We start from the raw sequence: 17,273 nt of genomic DNA, 5'->3' as shown, positions 1-17,273 counted from the left end.
CTTAATATGCAATGTTTGGTGTTCAGAGCCTCTCTATTATGGAGTACGATTTGAAAATAACACAACTATACGAGCGATAAAACATATATACCACAACCATAACTCAACTAACGAAAGAACTGCTAAGAGATAACACAACTATAAAGCGAAAACAGGTGAAAACTAACGGGAAAATAAACAAACTAAGAGGTGGAAGGGGGCCCAGAGAAAAAATAAAATCTTTTTCCAATTTTGAGCCTAATTTCCGCAAAGGAGTAATAATGTCAGAAGCCCCGAAATACCGAATTATTTTTTTTCAAACAGTTCGTGGTAACGAACTGTAGTAAGGAGCGACCCGGCTCAATAGCAACCAGAACTCTAAAAAATAGGGTTTTGATATCAATAGCTACATCAAAAGAATCGCATTTTAATGCTGATTTTAAATATATAAGTTTCATCAAGTTTAGTCTTACCAATCAAAAGTTACGAGCCTGAGAAAATTTGCCTTATTTAGGAAAATAGGGGGAAACACCCCTAAAAGTCATAGGATCTTAACGAAAATGACACCATCGGATTCAGCGTATCAGAGAACCCTACTGCAGAAGTTTCAAGCTCCTATCTACAAAAATGTGGAATTTTGTATTTTTTGCCAGAAGACAAATCACGGGTGCGTGTTTATTTGTTTGTTTGTTTTTTTTTTTTTTGTTTTTTTTCCCAGGGGTCATCGTATCGACCAAGTGATCCTAGAATGTCGCGAGAGGGCTCATTCTAACGGAAATGAAAAGTTCTAGTGCCCTTTTTAAGTGACCAAAAAAATTGGAGGGCATCTAGGCTCCCTCCGACGCTCATTTTTTTCCCAAAGTCAACGGATCAAAATTTTGAGATAGCCATTTTGTTCAGCATAATCGAAAACCATAATAACTATGTCTTTGGGGATGACTTACTCCCTCAAAATCCCTGGGGGAGGGGCTGCAAGTTACAAACTTTGACCAGTGTTTACATATAGTAATGGTTATTGGGAAGTGTACAGACGTTTTCAGGGGGATTTTATTCAGGGGGCTGAGGAGAGGGGGCTATGTTGGGGGATCTTTTCTTGGAGGAATCTGTCATGGGGGAAGAAAAATTCAATGACGAGGGCGCAGGATTCTCTAGCATTACTATAAGAAAACAATGAAAAATAAACATGAAAACGTTTTTTCAAATGAAAGGAAGAAGTAGCATTGAAACTTAAAACGAACAGAGATTATTACGCATATGAGGGGTTCTAAAAATACTTTAGCATAAAGAGCGAGGTATTTAGGAGGAGATAAATACCTTGCTCTTTATGCTAAAGTATTTTTAGTAATTTCAACTATTTATTCTACGGCCTTTCTGATTCAGGGGTCATTCTTAAAGAATTGGGACAAAACTTACGATTTAGTGTAAAGAGCGAGGTATTAACGAGGGTACAAACCTCCTCGTATACATAATAAAAATATAAGGTTATGAAAGTTTGTTACGTAAGTTAATTCTTAAGTTACGTATATTTTTTACTAATAAAAACGTTTGTTAAAAATTATAAGTTCTAGTTGCCTTTTTAAGTAACCAAAAAATTAGAGGGCAACTAGGCCTCCTTCTCCACCCCTTATTTCTCAAAATCGTCTGATCAAAACTAAGAGAAAGCCATTTAGCCAAAAAAAGAATTAATATACAAATTTCATTTTAATAATTTAAGTGCGGAGAGCCAAAACCAAACATGCATTAATTCAAAAACGTTCAGAAATTAAATAAAAAAAAACTAATTTTTTTAGCTGAAAGTAAGGAGCGACATTAAAACTTAAAACGAACAGAAATTACTCCGTATATGAAATGAGTTGTCCCCTCCGCAACCCCTCGCTCTTTACGCTAAAGTTTGACTCTTTGCCACAATTCTACTTTTTAAAACAATTAAAAGCTTTAGCGTAAAGAGCGAGGGGTTGCGGAGGGGACAACTCATTTCATATACGGAGTAATTTCTGTTCGTTTTAAGTTTTAATGTCGCTCCTTACTTTCAGCTAAAAAAATTAGTTTTTTTTTATTTAATTACTATAAAAAAAACAATGAAAAAATAAACATGGAAAAGTTTTTTCAATTGAAAGCAAGGAGTAGCATTGAAACTTAAAACGAACAGAGATTATTACGAATATGAGGGGCTCTAAAATACTTCAGCATAAAGAGCGAGGTATCTAGGAGGAGATAAATACCTCGCTCTTTATGCTATAGTATTTTTAGTAATTTCAACTATTTACTCTACGGCCTCTCAGATTCAGGGGTCATTCTTAAAGGATTGGGACAAAATTTACAATTTAGTGCAAAGAGCGAGGTATTAACGAGGGTACAAACCCCCTCATATATATAATAAAAATTTAAGAATATAAAAATTTGTTACGTAAGCTAATTCTTAAGTTACGTATATTTTTTACTAATAAAAACATTCGTTAAAAATTAAAATATATAGTTGTCTTTTTATGTAACCGAAAAATTGTAGGGCAACTAGGCTTTCCCCATCCCTTATTTCTCAAAATAGTCTGATCAAAACTAAGAGAAAGCCATTTAGCCAAAAAAGGAATTAATATGGAAATTTCATTTTAATAATTTATGTGTGGAGGGCCAAAATCAAACATGCATTAATTCAAAAACGTTCAGGAATTACATAAAAAAACTAGTTTTTTTAACTGAAAGTAAGGAGCCCCATTAAAACTTAAAACAAACAGAACTTTCTCCGTATATGAAATGGGTTGTCCCCTCCGCAATCCCTTGCTCTTTACGCTAAAGTTTGACTCTTTGCCAAAATTCTGCTTTTTTAAACAATTAAAAGCTTTAGCGTAAAGAGCAAGGGATTGCGGAGGGGACAACCCATTTCATGTACGCAGTAAGTTCTGTTCGTTTTAAGTTTTAGTGTCGCTAAACTTAATTTTTTAGACTTTAAAAAACTAATTTTTTAGACTTTTGGTTACTATTGAGCCGGGTCGCTCCTTACTACAGTTCGTTACCACGAACTGTTTGAAACAGTTGGAAACTAATTAGAACGACTATTTCGGCCCAATGTCCAAGGACCGTCCTCAGAAGAAGAAAAATTTACAACAAGATACAACCATTATAACAAAAATAATTTTGTTTAAAAACAGTCCTAGCATCCTTACTTCAAAGAAGTTCCACCAGGACTGTTAAATAAATTGTGATGAAACGAGGCAGTTCAATGAAACGAAATAGAATGAAAGAAAAAAAAATGCCGTTAATATTTTTCTGGGGGAAGCGGGTTGGGTCATGGAGCGATAGGGGGTCAGTTCCCATAAGTTTCGGAATAAAATCGCGCTAATATTTTTTGGGGGAGCAGCGATTAAATATCGCAAATATTTTTTAAGGAGGGGAGCAGGCCGAGGAGGGCCAGCAGTAAGCTCCCACAAGTTTTGGAAAAAATATTGTTAATAACTTTTTGGACGGAGGGTGCGGGGATATAGGCCGTGGAGGGTCAGAAGTAAGCTCCCATAATCTTTGGAATAATATATCGTGAGTATTTTTCTGGGGCGGCATGGATCGCCAGAGGTTAGCTCACATAAGCTCCGGAATAACATATCATGAGTATTTTGGAGGGAATTCTTAGTGAAATATATATATATATATATATATATATATATATATATATATATATATATATATATATATATATATATATATATATATATATATATATATATATATATATATATATATTGGAGTAAATCATCATCATTAAGTTTTTTTTTTTTGGGGGGGGGATCAGACCCTGGAGGGCTGGGGATTAACTCCCATAAGTTATGGAATAAAATATCCTTAGTAATTCTTTTTGAGGGAGGGGTATGGTTCAGGCCATGAAGGAACCAGGGGTCATCTCCCACAAGTTTTGGAATAAAATACAATTAATTTTTTCTGGGGAGAGCGGCTTTGACCATCGAGAGCCAGGGTTCACATCCCGTAAGTTTGGGAATAAAATTTCGTTAATATTTTCCTTGGGGGGAAGCGGGTCCGGCCTTGTAAGACTAGGAGTCAGCTCCAGCTCCAGTCAGTTTTCGAATAAAGTGTCGTTATTTTTTTTTTAAGCGAGGGGGGTTGGGTCGTGGAGGACCAGGCATTACCTCGATCAAGTTTCAGAGTAAAATATCGTTACTAATTTTTTTAGGGGGGGTGCAGGAGTCATCCCATGGAGGGCCAGAGGTCAGCTCACGTAAGTTTTGGAATAAAATACTGTGATTATTTTTCGGAGGGGAGTGGGTCAGCCAACGGAGGGCCAAGGGTCAGTTTCAATAAATTTTGGAACAAAATATCACTGATAGCTGTTTGGAAGAGGGGGTTAGGCCATGGAGGATCATTGGTCAGCTCGTATAAGCTCTTGAATAAGTCATCGGTGATAAATTTTTCTTGAGGGTGGGGTTCTGGCTATATAGGGCGGGGGGTCAGCTCCCTTAAACTTTGGAATAAAATATCATTTATAAATTTTTTGTGGGAGGGGGACCAAGGTCAGGAATCGCTAATAGGTATTTTTTGGGGAGTGGGACACGCCAAGGAGGTCCAGGGGTCTGCTCCCATAATTTACTGTTAAAAGTTTTTTTTTGTTTTTTGTTTTTTTTTTTTGGGGGGGGGGGGTGATGAAGGGCCAAGGACTAACACCCTTAGGTTTTGGAATAAACTATCAGTAATTTTTTGGGGGAGGGAGGGAGATTGGGAAATGGAGGACCAGAGGTCAGCTCCCAAAGGTTTGGAATGAAATATCATTAATAGTTTTCTTGGGGGTAGCGTGTCAGGTCCCGGAGGACTAGAGATCAGCTCCCCTAGGTTTTGGAATAAATACACTTAGTTTCTTTTTTTTGGGGGGGGGCATGAAGGACCAGAGATCAGCTCCCATTAGTTTGGAATGTAATATCGTTAATAAGTTGTTTTTTGCTGTTGTTTTTTGTCAGGGGAGTGGGGCATGTAAGGCCAGGGATCAGCTCCCTTACGTTTAAATAAAATATCACAAAGCATTTTTTGGGGAGGGAGATTCGGCAATGGAGGGCCAGGGGTCAGCTCCTACAAATTTTTGAATAAATTATTGCTAATAAGTTGTTTTTTTTTTGGGGGGGGGGTACCAAGTAGAGCCAGAGGGTGAGCTTTCATAATTTTTGGGATAACATATTATTAATACTTTTGAGTGGAGATGGGGGTGGTTCGGCTTATCTGATCTTTGAACTATTTTAAAAATCCTTCCATATAGCTTACAATACCTGCCCGTGGGCTCTGGGGGGTTTTGCCGACCCCAGGGTTTTCATTATTTTATTTTGAACTATTTTTAGCAAAATGACTATCTTCAAATTGTTATGGGACGTATTTGGTAAAAGGGCAGGAGGGGGCTAGTTACTCTCCCATCACTTTTAAAAGGGTTCTAATACTTCCAATTTAAAATCAAATGACCCTCTCCAAAGTTTATATGACCACCTTTTCTATATGAAGTGCCTCTGGGAAAAAAAAACATTGTACTCATAAGGCATTTATAACGCAATTAAATAAAAAAAACAAGTTTTTTTTAACTGGAAGTAAGGAGTGACATTAAATCTTAAAACGAACAGAAATTACTTCGTATATGAAAGGGGCTGCTTCCTCATCCACGCCCCGCTCTTTACGCTAAAGTTTGACTCTTTCTCTCAACTCCACTCTTTACTAATCAATGTTGCTCCTTTGAAAAGGGCACTAGAACTTTTTATTTCCGTTAGAATGAGCCCTCTTACGACATTCTAGGACCACTTGGTTGATACAATGACCCCTGGGGAAAAAACAACAAATAAACACGCGCCCATGATCATATCTTCTGGCAAAAAATACGAAGTTCCACATTTTTGTAGATAGGAGCTAGAAACTATTGCAATGGGGTTCTCTGATACGGTGAATGCGATGGTGTGATTTTTGTTAAGATTCTATGACTTTTAGGGGGTGTATCCCCCCTATTTTCCAAAATAAGGCAAATGTTCTAAGACCCGTAACTTTTGATGACAAAAACTAAATTAGATGAAACTTATACATTTAAAATGAGCATGAAAATACAATTCTTTTGATGTATCTCTTAGTATCAAAATTCCGTTTTTTCAGAGTTTTCTTTAATATTGAGCTGGGTCGCTCCCTTACTAAGATTTGTTACCACGAACTGTTTGATTATATTATGGTTGCAGTGACAGGTGCAACCGAACAAGAGGTCACTTATCTGAATAAAAAAAAAACTGTCTAAATGAAAATTGCCTTTTGATGCTAGTTCAGGAGTAGTAATCATTATTTCAAATAATCTTGAGAGAAAAGTTTTATTGGGATTCTTAAGTTTCAAAATTCCGAAAAAAGAATCTGAAATCCCCCTGAAAATAGCGTCTGATCAAAATAAAAAGTGCACCGATTAAATCATTATAATTGGAAACCTTTCTCATAACGACTACAGCCCCCTATCGTGAAAAGTAAGGAAAATGACTTTTTGCATGGGTAGCTCTGACGCGGTTTCCTTTATTCCTGCATGGGGGATTACAAGGAACTACTAGAGGTAATATGTTGGAAGATTTCCATTCTAATGAATGAAAGGAAGTTGTCATATCTAGTATCCATTCTAAATACTTAAGGGACCATTTCTTAGTAAAAGGGTATGTTCTATGTATTTTGGTCACAAATTACCAAATTTTGTCCAAAGAAGGTAAAAATACCTAAAAATAATATTTTAAGATAGCCAATCAATTTTTGAGTCAAAAATCTATGACAAAAAAAAATCACAAGCTGATAATGAGCTAAGTGCTGCAATATTTACTTAGGGTTTGGAATAATCATCAGTAAACGGTGACCTTTTTAGAAACAAAAGATACCGGGCAACAGCAAAATGGTATTTTCCGCCATTTTGGGCCAGAGACCATAACTTTTTCCCTTGCAAGGCCAAGAACATCAAGAAATAATCATTGTGGTACAAAACTCTTCACTGAAGGTTTTGAATCCTTCATCTTGGAAAAAGAAGAAAATCATTTTTTTTACTTGGATAACGTACATCTTATTATTTATGTCTAAATTTGTTCTCCTGACAAGGCTAGCAAGCTGCCGAAAGATCGTAAACAGATATCACTAAAAAGTCACTAAAACCTACTTGTGTCCCTCTGCGTACCTCTCGTAAGTTAGTCTTAATTTTTCAAACGTATTGTGTCTTTAGACACCTTTTGGTGGGTAAAGGCTGGGATGCAAACAAGGGTAAAATTGTAATATTCAGAGTAAAAACCCCCACCTGGAGGCTTACAATACCTCCTTTTGTATAGTCCCATCCAAGCCCTTTCAGCAAGTGGGAAAAAACATCTTTAAAAAAAAAAACTTAATTCAATGAAGTTCTAAACATCTTGTAAAAATCTTTAAGGGAGGTAAAACGTAAATACTATATTTTTAGTCATATTCAAACGAAAAGCTGATTTCTTCTGATTTATTTTGATTTCTTACAGTTCATTTCTTTTATTTATGACCCATGTAAAGCCATCTATTTTTCATAACAGTTTTGTTTACAAAAACGAAAGTTTTTTTTTCACGGAAATGGAGAGCAAAGTTGAAAATTTAAATGAACAAAAAGTATTACTTTGCAGATTGAGCAAGACACAAAGCGGGTTTAAACAAACTGACTTGTGATGACATCAGCACAATTCTAAAAGCTAGTACTTCACCGAAATTTTTTTTAGAACCAAAATTGTATGATACTACTAAAAGTTGCATAACGATATATTAGTCGGTGAAAGACTATCGAGAGCAGTGTTCGAAATTATTTATGTAAAAGGTGCTTAAGTAATTACTCAAGTACTCGGCACTTGCAGTCTACTGGAGTAAAATATTTTGAAAAAACTTAATATTCGTGCTTAGGCAAAAACTAGAAGCATTTGTGGGTACTTAAGTACTCAAGTAATTTTAGACCAGTGTTCTAATTCAATAGTACCTTCATTGGGAAGACACTCACTGCGACGCTTTTGGATCGTTGAGCAAGGGATTTCATTTTCCTGAAATAGCTAGACATTTGGTCTGATAACCGAATAACGTGCTTGGGAATGACTGCCCATTTGCTTGATAAATATCTTAGGTGAAAATCTTTTGCTCTTGTATGTTCACGTTTTAAGGACTCAAATACTTACGACAAAGTCACCGAGTAACCGAATGGTGTCTTTGCGAGACATAAAACTGTATTTGAAAGAAAGGTTAGCGGGATATTAACTGACAGGCTTTAAATTTCGGTAAAGCATTTTGAGAATTTCCGACGATCTCCAGTGATAAAGGTCAAGTAAGTGGCGAAAAGATTAAAGATGAGGCAGGTCAAAATGGCTTATTCTCATTTTAAAATTTTGGAGATATTCTTAGTAGCCGGAGTGAGCAAGAATGCTTTGAGTATCTCCCACCTCCTTTGCATTTCAAATGTATCAGTAATAGACTCAATTTGCTTGCATCCACAGATACTGATAAGGCTTTGAATGATGTTGCAAATAAGTGGCAGTACTATGCCGGTTTTGTCAAATGTACTGCTCTCTGGAACGTTGTTAGTGAGAGTTCATTAGCCACAGATGCTAATAAAGCCTTGAATGATGTTACAGATAAGTGGCAGTACTATGCCGCTTTTGTCAAATGTACTGCTCTCTGGAACGTTGTTAGTGAGAGTTCAATAGCCATAGATACTGATAAATTCTTAAATGATGTTGCATATAAGTGGCAGTACTATGCCGCTTCTGTCAAATGTACTACTCTCTGGAACGCTGTTAGTAAGAGCTCAATAGCCACAGATGCTGTAATAGAAGTGTACAATAGACAACTTATCAGGATTTTGACAACTCAATGGAATTCAAGATTTGGTAGTTTCAAAGTTTCGATGCATTTTCACAAAAGAATAGAAGCTTCTTGATGTCTGTGACTGAGTTCTTTTTAGATAAATAAAGCAAACTTATTCTGTAAAACTACAAATTTATAAAAAAAGAAACAAACAGCAACTTTACATACAGGTTAATTCAACAAAAACACATACAGACCATAGATCCTTTTATGAGGACTGATGTATGATTTGATTATTTTCTGATTTTTTTTTTCTCTGAGAAGTCTGATTTCTAATCTGTGCGATGTATAATAATACGGGGGACACCTTTTTGATTTAGTAATATCATATAGCATTCTTTATAGATGTTTGATTTTTTGTTTAATTCCATTTTGGGTTGCTGAATTAGTAAAATATTTTCTATCTTATCTTGAGAGAAGCTTAAACCAAATCTTCTGAACTAGAAAATTAGATACACATTGACACATATTTTCTTTACTCATTAATTCATCATTATGTATTCTAAATTTAGGCTTGTTTTTTTTTTTTTACCTACATTTTGTATAATAACCAAAGTACCGTTGGCATGACAAGTAAAACAGCCAAGCCTTAACATCAATCAGATGTGTTCTAAATTGAGACCTAGCTAATTGGAATTTAATTGACATGCAATATTGATGGGTTTTTTTTTCACAGCCAAGCCCTTTCTTCAATGAGGCTTTGAACTTACAGGTAGAATGTTCTATCTTAGACAGAAATTTAATTAAAATATAGCTTGATGTTACTTAATCGTACAATCTAAAGATTTGGAAGAAACTTAGATTAAAGAAGATATAACTTGTTAGATTATTGCCTTCGTGACCTATTGATCCAATTCACATAATAAGTCTGTGGACCAGAGACTTGCACAAAAAGAAAGCACTTTTTGTCTATTTTTAATTTTTTATTATCAATTATATATATATATATATATATATATATATATATATATATATATATTATATATATATATATATATATATATATGTATATACTTCTTATTCAAAATGCCAACTAGAACTTCTTTTGTAATTAATCCCCCCCTTCCTCTCGAAACAACTTTCACATGTGCTCAGGGGCACCTGCAGAAAAATTGAAAAGATTTTCCACCGGGGGAAAACAGCTCAAAATATTTGTCTTGGGTGGGGGATATATTTTAGGAACCATTTTCTTAGTTTCTTTTTTCATACATTTAAAAAAAAATGTCGTAAATAGAAAGGGCGATTAATTATACTAGCAAAATGACACAAAACTCAATAAAATCTTTAACGACGATGATTAGTGTTAAAAGACTCATTCATTTAATATATTATATGTTTTATCATTATTAATTAATAGGCGTTTATTCGTAATCCATTGTGTCCGAAATCTAAAGTAAAAGTAAATCAAACTCAAGCCAAAACCGTGGAAATATTTATTGTTTTCCAGTGTTAAAATATCCGCAGAAATGTTTTTATGCAATTTTAATAGCCATAGAATAGGCCACAGAAGAAATATAGAAAGGAATTTAAAAAAAAATTCCAAGCGGAAATTTTAAGCTCTGATTTCATTCCAGGAAGCCTTTCCAAGACCTCAGAAGCCTCTAAGGTGGGTTTTCGTCAAGATCCTCACATTTCTAAAGGTTCATACTCAAAAGTTACCGTCCCTGCCTACCCATAAAAATTACGAGTCTGAGAAAATCGAGTAATTTTGGGAAAAAAGGGGGGGGAAACCTTTTGGTGGCTCGAAAAAAAATAAGAATTTTTGTAAAGATCACATTATCAGATTTATCAGAGAACCCTACCTTAGAGGTATCTAGCACCTATATACAAAAATGTGAAATTTTGTATTTTACCCCAGGGAAGAAGACCTTGGATGTATTAAATAAAAAAAAACAAGTTTTTTTAACTGAAAGTAAGGAGCGACATTAAAACTTAAAACGAACAGAAATTACTTCGTATATGAAAGAGGCTGCTTCCTCATCAACGCCCCGCTCTTTACGCTAAAGTTTGACACTGTCTCTCAATTCTTCTTTTTAAAACAGTAAAAAACTTTAGCGTAAAGAGCGGGGCGTTGATGAGGAAGCAGCCTCTTTCATATACGAAGTAATTTCTGTTCGTTTTAAGTTTTAATGTCGCTCCTTACTTTCAGTTAAAAAAACTTGTTTTTTTTATTTAATTTCTGAACGTTTTTGAATCAATGCATGTTTTGATTTTGGCTCTCCGCAGAGGAATAATTAAAACGAAATTTGCATTTTTTTTTTTTTTTTTGGCTAAATGGCTTTCTCATAATTTTGATCGAATGATTTTGAGAGAAAAAGAGCGTGGGAGGAAGCCTAGTTGCCCTCCGATTTTTTGGTTAATTAAAAAGGCAACTAGAACTTTTAATTTTTTACGAATATTTTTATTAGTAAAAGATTTACGTAACTTATAAATTAGCTTACGTAAAGAATTTTTGTATTCTCATATTTTTATTACATGTATGAGGGGTTCGCCCCCTTGTCAGATCCTCGCTCTTTACACTAAAGCTTAAATTTTGTCCCAATTCATTAAGAATGACCCCAGAATCACAAAAGCCGTAGAATAAATAGATGAAATTACTAAAAATACTTTAACGTAAAAAGTGAGGTATTAGGAGGAGGTGAGCCCCTCAAGTGGGTAATAATTTCTGTTTTTTTTAAGTTTTAATGCTGTTCCTTACTTCCAGCTGAAAGAACTTTTTCATATTTATTTTTCATTGTGTTTTTAAATAATGCTAGTAAATCCTGCGCTCCCTTCATGGAGATTTTCTTCCCCCATGACAAATTATCGATTGAAAGTTCCCCCAGCATATCCCCCTCTTCTCAACCCCTCCCCCAACCAAAAAAATCCTCCTGAAAACGCCTGTACACTTCCCAATAACCATTACTATATGTAAGCATTGGTCAAAGTTTGTAACTTGTTGCCCCTCCCATGGGGACTGTGGGGGAGTAAGTCGTCCCCAAAGACATAGTTATAAGGTTTTTCGACTACGCTGAATAAAATGGCTATCTCAGAATTTTGATCCGTTGACTTTGGTAAAATAATTAGCGTGGGAGGGGGCCTAGATGCCCTCCAATTTTTTCGGTCACTTAAAAAGGCCACTAGAACTTTTCATTTCCGTTAGAATGAGCCCTCTTGCAACATTCTAGGACAACTGGGTCGATACGATCACCCCTGGGAAAAAAACAACAAAAAAACAAAAAAACAAATAAACACGCATCCGTGATCTGCCTTCTGGCAAAAAATACTAAATTCCACATTTTTGTAGATAGGAGCTTGAAACTTCTACAGTAGGGTTCTCTGATACGCTGAATCTGATGGTGTGATTTTCGTTAAGATTCTATGACTTCTAGGGGGCGTTTCCCCCTATTTTCTAAAATAACGCAAATTTTCTCAGGCTCGTAACTTTTGATGGGTAAGACTAAACTTAATGAAACTTATATATTTAAAATCAGCATTAAAATGCGATTCTTTTGATGTAGGTATTGGTATCAAAATTCCATTTCTTAGAGTTTTGGTTACTATTGAGCCGGGTCGCTCCTTACTACAGTTCGTTACCACGAACTGTTTGATACTTATTCCCTTTGAATTTTTTTCTTAGGTTCGATCGTATCAAACCAAAGATCCTAGAAAATCTGGAGAGAGCTAAATCGAACATTAAAAGCTCCTGGACCGTTTTTAATATCCTATAAGGATTTTACCAAGGGAAAGCAGGAGTAGAACAGTCAATTCAAGATAAATTGTCAGTATAGACATTTATAGAGAAACCAAATATGAGCAAAACTTAAAATGAGAAAAATTGAAAAAAGTAAATATAAAACAATTTGCGGTAACGAACTATAGTAAGGAGCGCGATCCGGCTCAATAGTAACCGAGAAATAATATGAACTAACGAGAAATAACACAAGGGAAACTAAAAAACATAAATATGACTCTTAGGAGCTATATCTCTCTTTATTTAGTTAGCGCAATTAAACGGCAGTATGTATGACATATGTATGACAAGTATGACATATTCTACTAAATTGTGCAATATTTGTTGTGAAACTTAAAAAAAAACCGGAATACAGGCATACACCATTCGTCATAACTAGGCCTATAATTATCTGAAAGTGATAGTATTGATTAAAAACTGCTAAAAATAGACTGGAAGTGGTAAAAGAAGATAATAAAAGAGACCATGTCATAGAGCTAATGTTATTTCTTATCGAGGATTTAGTAAAGCATCGTATTTCTGGTATGTCCTTACACTTTATTTGCTTAGAAAAATTATTCATTTTTGTCCATTCGTACAATTGTCCACGTACAATTGTCCATTCATGGACAATTGTACGTGTCAAAAACCAAGATCAACAGAAATTGAATAAATAAATGTAGTAAATGATTAAATGCAGCACAAACCGAACTCAAATTAAAATAATTTACCACCTTGAGTGCGAAGATATAGTACTATGTTATAGCGCTAAAACTAAGTTAAGTTATCCCCGGCTTTCCTTGGAGTTGATGTTTCCAGATTGGGTTTTATAGAATTTGAGTTAATGGAGTTATATACTACTATATATATATATATATATATATATATATATATATATATATAATATATATATATATATATATATATATATATATATATATATATAATATATATATATATATATATATATATATATTCCCAATTCGATTAGCATTTGCAATCACCATTAACAAAGCTCAAGGTCAATCATTAGAAAAATGTGGTATAGATCTTAATACTGATTGTTTTTCCCATGGACAATTGTACGTTGCATGTTCGAGGGTCCGCAAACCTGACAATCTATTTATATGCAGCGACAAGGACAGCGAAGAATGTTGTGTATTCGCAAGTTTTACGCAGTTAATTTGTATTGTATCTATCTATCTATCTATATAAAAACAAGTTGTGTGTATGCATGTTTGTTTCTTTGTTTGTAAAAAGAGCGTTTGCATATGGCGTCATTATTAGTACATAAGGCTTTGTATATGCACAGACAATGGGAAAGCCAAGAATGTTGTATATTCGCAAGTTTTACGTCGTTTGAAACACATATATAAATCTATCTATATTCACAGGTGGGACACAGGGACACAACTACAATGGCGCGTAACTAATATGGTGCGTAACGACTTACGCGCGCGGGGGGGCTTGGGGTGGCGTGAAGCGCCACCCCAACAGCTAGTATATATATATATATATATATATATATATATATATATATATATATATATATATATATATATATTATATATATATATATATATATATATGTATATATATATATATATATATATATATATATATATATATATATATATATATATATATACGTATATATATATATATATATATATATATATATATATATATATATATATCTATATACGTTATTCTCTTTCTTCTCGGTCATCTATGAAACATCTATTTAAAGCTGATTGAAGACACAGAAATTAAGGCTCCTTTTTTGTGCATCTGTTTTCATTTATTTTGGTTATTTTAATTGGTCCTAGGCGATGCAACAAAAATTCCAAGTCCACTCTTAAGGTTTTTTTTCCAATTCAGTGCGGGGCAAAAAATCCTCCATCAAATTTTTAGCTATATACCTCACTCCTTCTTCAGATTTTATCGAATAAAATTTTCTTTTCAGGTAAAAGTAGAAAGTGAAACTAAAACTGAAAATACAGTGAGATTATCCTTAATCCCCTGTTGTTTATGTATATGTGATGTTGTGTTAAAAGTAATTATTTATAATTCCATCTCAATGACCCCTTGCGTTAGAAAGAATCTAATGTCAAAGTTCAAAACCACTCTCATATGTGGAATAATTCCTGCGTAGTAAAGTGACACTCCGTTCTATTATATCCATTGTGTCAATATCCATTGTAATTGCGTCATTGTATCAATATTCATTGCATCAATTCTGTTACTTCACATAACACTATCTTCTTAGTTTTTGCTTCGTTTTCATATTTTTGAGCTTATCAAAGACAACCATCTAGCCTTGTCTTTAGTGCCAAATAAAAAAATAAATAATAGTTTTCTCAACTAAAAGCAAGAAATAGTATGAGAACTGAAAACAAACCGAAATTATTCCGTGTATGAGAGGACTCCCTTCTCAAAACTCACTTTTTGCACTAAAGTTTTTAGTTCCTCTGAAAAAACTTCTTATTCTAATTAAACGGCCCTTGCTTTTCAGGAGTTGTTCTTCAAGAAATGGGGCGAAAACTAAAACTTCAGCATAACGAGCAGACTGTCGTAGAGAGGGTAACCCCTCATATACGAAACGATTCATGACGCAATAAGTTTTAATGTTACTTCCTACTTTCTGCTGAACAACTATTTTCTTTCAATTTAATTTTTGACAGATTTTCAAATAATGCCGGGAAATTTGGTACCCCCTCCATGTACAACTCCCTTCCCAATAGGAAGATCTTCCATCGAAAGTTTATCCCACTTATGATACTCCCCGCCCGGAAATTTGTCCCTGGGAAATTTCATGCAGAGAATTTGCGCGAAAAATCTCCTTAGCATGTTTGAAAAGGACTTCTTTCTGTTCGTTTCAGAATCATACTGGAAATTCCACCCTCTCCCTGTGGTAAAATTTTCCTGAATTCCTCTTTCCCCTCTCCAGTATAAAGTTGTCTGCAAGTAATTTCCCCAGCGATAACTTCCCCCAAGGTTCTTTTCTTTGGAAAGTCCACCCCCCCTCCCATCATAAGAAATTCCAAATTGTGGCATAAAAGTCTTAAATCTCAGGATCAAGTTTGGGACAAAAGTCAAGCTTTAGCGCAAAGAGTGGGGTTTTAGAGAGAGGATAACCCCATCAAATACAGAATAATCGCTGTTCGTTTTAAGTTTTAATGTTACCCCTACTTTCTGTCAAATAGACTTATTTTTTTATTTAATTCCTGATTGTTTTTCCATTTATTGCTGGGAATTTTAGAAATTGTTACGCATATGTGGGGTTCACCTCCTCCTTATACCTTGCTCTTTACACTAAAGTAATTTTATTAATTTCAACTATTTACTCTACGGCCTTTGTAATTCAGGGGTCATTCTTAGGGAATTGGGACACAATATAAGCTATAGTGTAAAGAGCCAGGTATTGACGAGAGGACGAAACCACTCATATATGTAATAAAAACATACGAATTTAGAAGTTCGTTACGTAAGTTATTCCTAAGTTATGTACATTTTTAATAATAAACACTTTCGTAAAATTAGAAGTTCCAGTTGTCTTTTTAAGTAACCAAAAAATTAGAGGATAACTAGGCCTACTCCCCTGCTCCTTTTTATCAAAATCATCCGATGAAAACTATGAGAAAGCCATTTAGTCAAAATTAAATTAATATGCAAATTTTGTTTTAATTATCCGTGTGTGGAGAGCCAAAATCAAAACATGTATTAATTCAAAAAAGTTCAGAAATTAAGTAAAAAAAAACAATTTTTTTTAAACTGAAAGTAAGGAGTGACATTAAAACTTAATACGAACAGAAATTACTCCGTATATGAAAGGGGTTGTTCCCTCCTTAAAGCCACCGCTCTTTACGCTCAAGTGTTTCACTGTTTTGAAAAGTAGAGTTGAGAGAAAGAGTCAAGCTTTAGCGTAAAGAGCGGGGCGTTGAGGAGGGAACAGCCCCTTTCATATACAGAGTAATTTCTGTTCGTTTTAAGTTTTAATGTCACTCCTTACTTTCAGTTAAAAAACCTAGTTTTATTTTTATTTAATTTTTGATAAAGCGTATTAAAACTTCAATACAAAGAGCAATTAGTTCCAGAAGGGGTACCCCTCCCCCTCATACAAGGAAAAAATATGGTTTGTTTGTTTTGTTTTTTTTCAGCAAGGTACAAATGACGCCTTTTGTGATATTTTTGTTTCATGTAATTGCTTATTCTCGTTATTGGATTTACTAGATTTCATGTATCCATTCACAGAAAATTATGTTTCTTTATTGTATTGGCATGCATAATTTGAATTATTGAATAATTTAATTTCTGTTCATTTTAGAGCTTTGATACCCTAAGATCATAAAACCACTTTTATAAAAAGATGTTTGATTCGGAGAGCGTTTTTTTCATAATAAAGGAATATCTATAATATAGAAACATTACTAGTTAAAACATCCTTTACAAACTGCCTTGGACAAAATCAGGATTTTGTCTTGGACAAAATCAAAATTTAAGTTAAATAATAGATGATGATTTTCCCGAGGGAGGAAATGAATTTGAGGGACATACATGATCTTGAGTTACGTGCAGTTGTGTCAATTTCCAAGGCTTTAATGAGAGGGTGATGATAATTATTAAGATCCAAGGGATAGGCCAATTTTGTTGTTTTTGTTTTTTTAAATTGAAACACCAAAGTTCTAGATCAATGGGAGTTTAGCTAAGTGAATCTTGGGTTGAAGCTTCAAATAAATCA

At 34.2% G+C, this 17,273-nt stretch overlaps 1 protein-coding gene across 1 annotated transcript in view; it reads left to right on the top strand.

Annotated features, from left to right (window-relative positions):
- The first annotated feature begins 12,955 nt into the window (after nucleotides 1-12,955).
- LOC136028626 (uncharacterized) overlaps nucleotides 12,956-17,273 on the top strand; it is a 14,400-nt gene continuing 10,082 nt past the window's right edge. Inside the window, exon 1 of the mRNA XM_065706457.1 lies at nucleotides 12,956-13,075. The gene's annotated coding sequence lies outside the window, so the exon portion shown is untranslated. The remainder of the gene's footprint in view (nucleotides 13,076-17,273) is intronic.

Source organism: Artemia franciscana, chromosome 7, assembly GCF_032884065.1.
Source record: "Artemia franciscana chromosome 7, ASM3288406v1, whole genome shotgun sequence".
Lineage (NCBI taxonomy): Eukaryota > Metazoa > Arthropoda > Branchiopoda > Anostraca > Artemiidae > Artemia > Artemia franciscana.
Note: the sequence above shows the minus strand (reverse complement) of the source record. Positions and strands in the feature narration are given on the sequence as shown.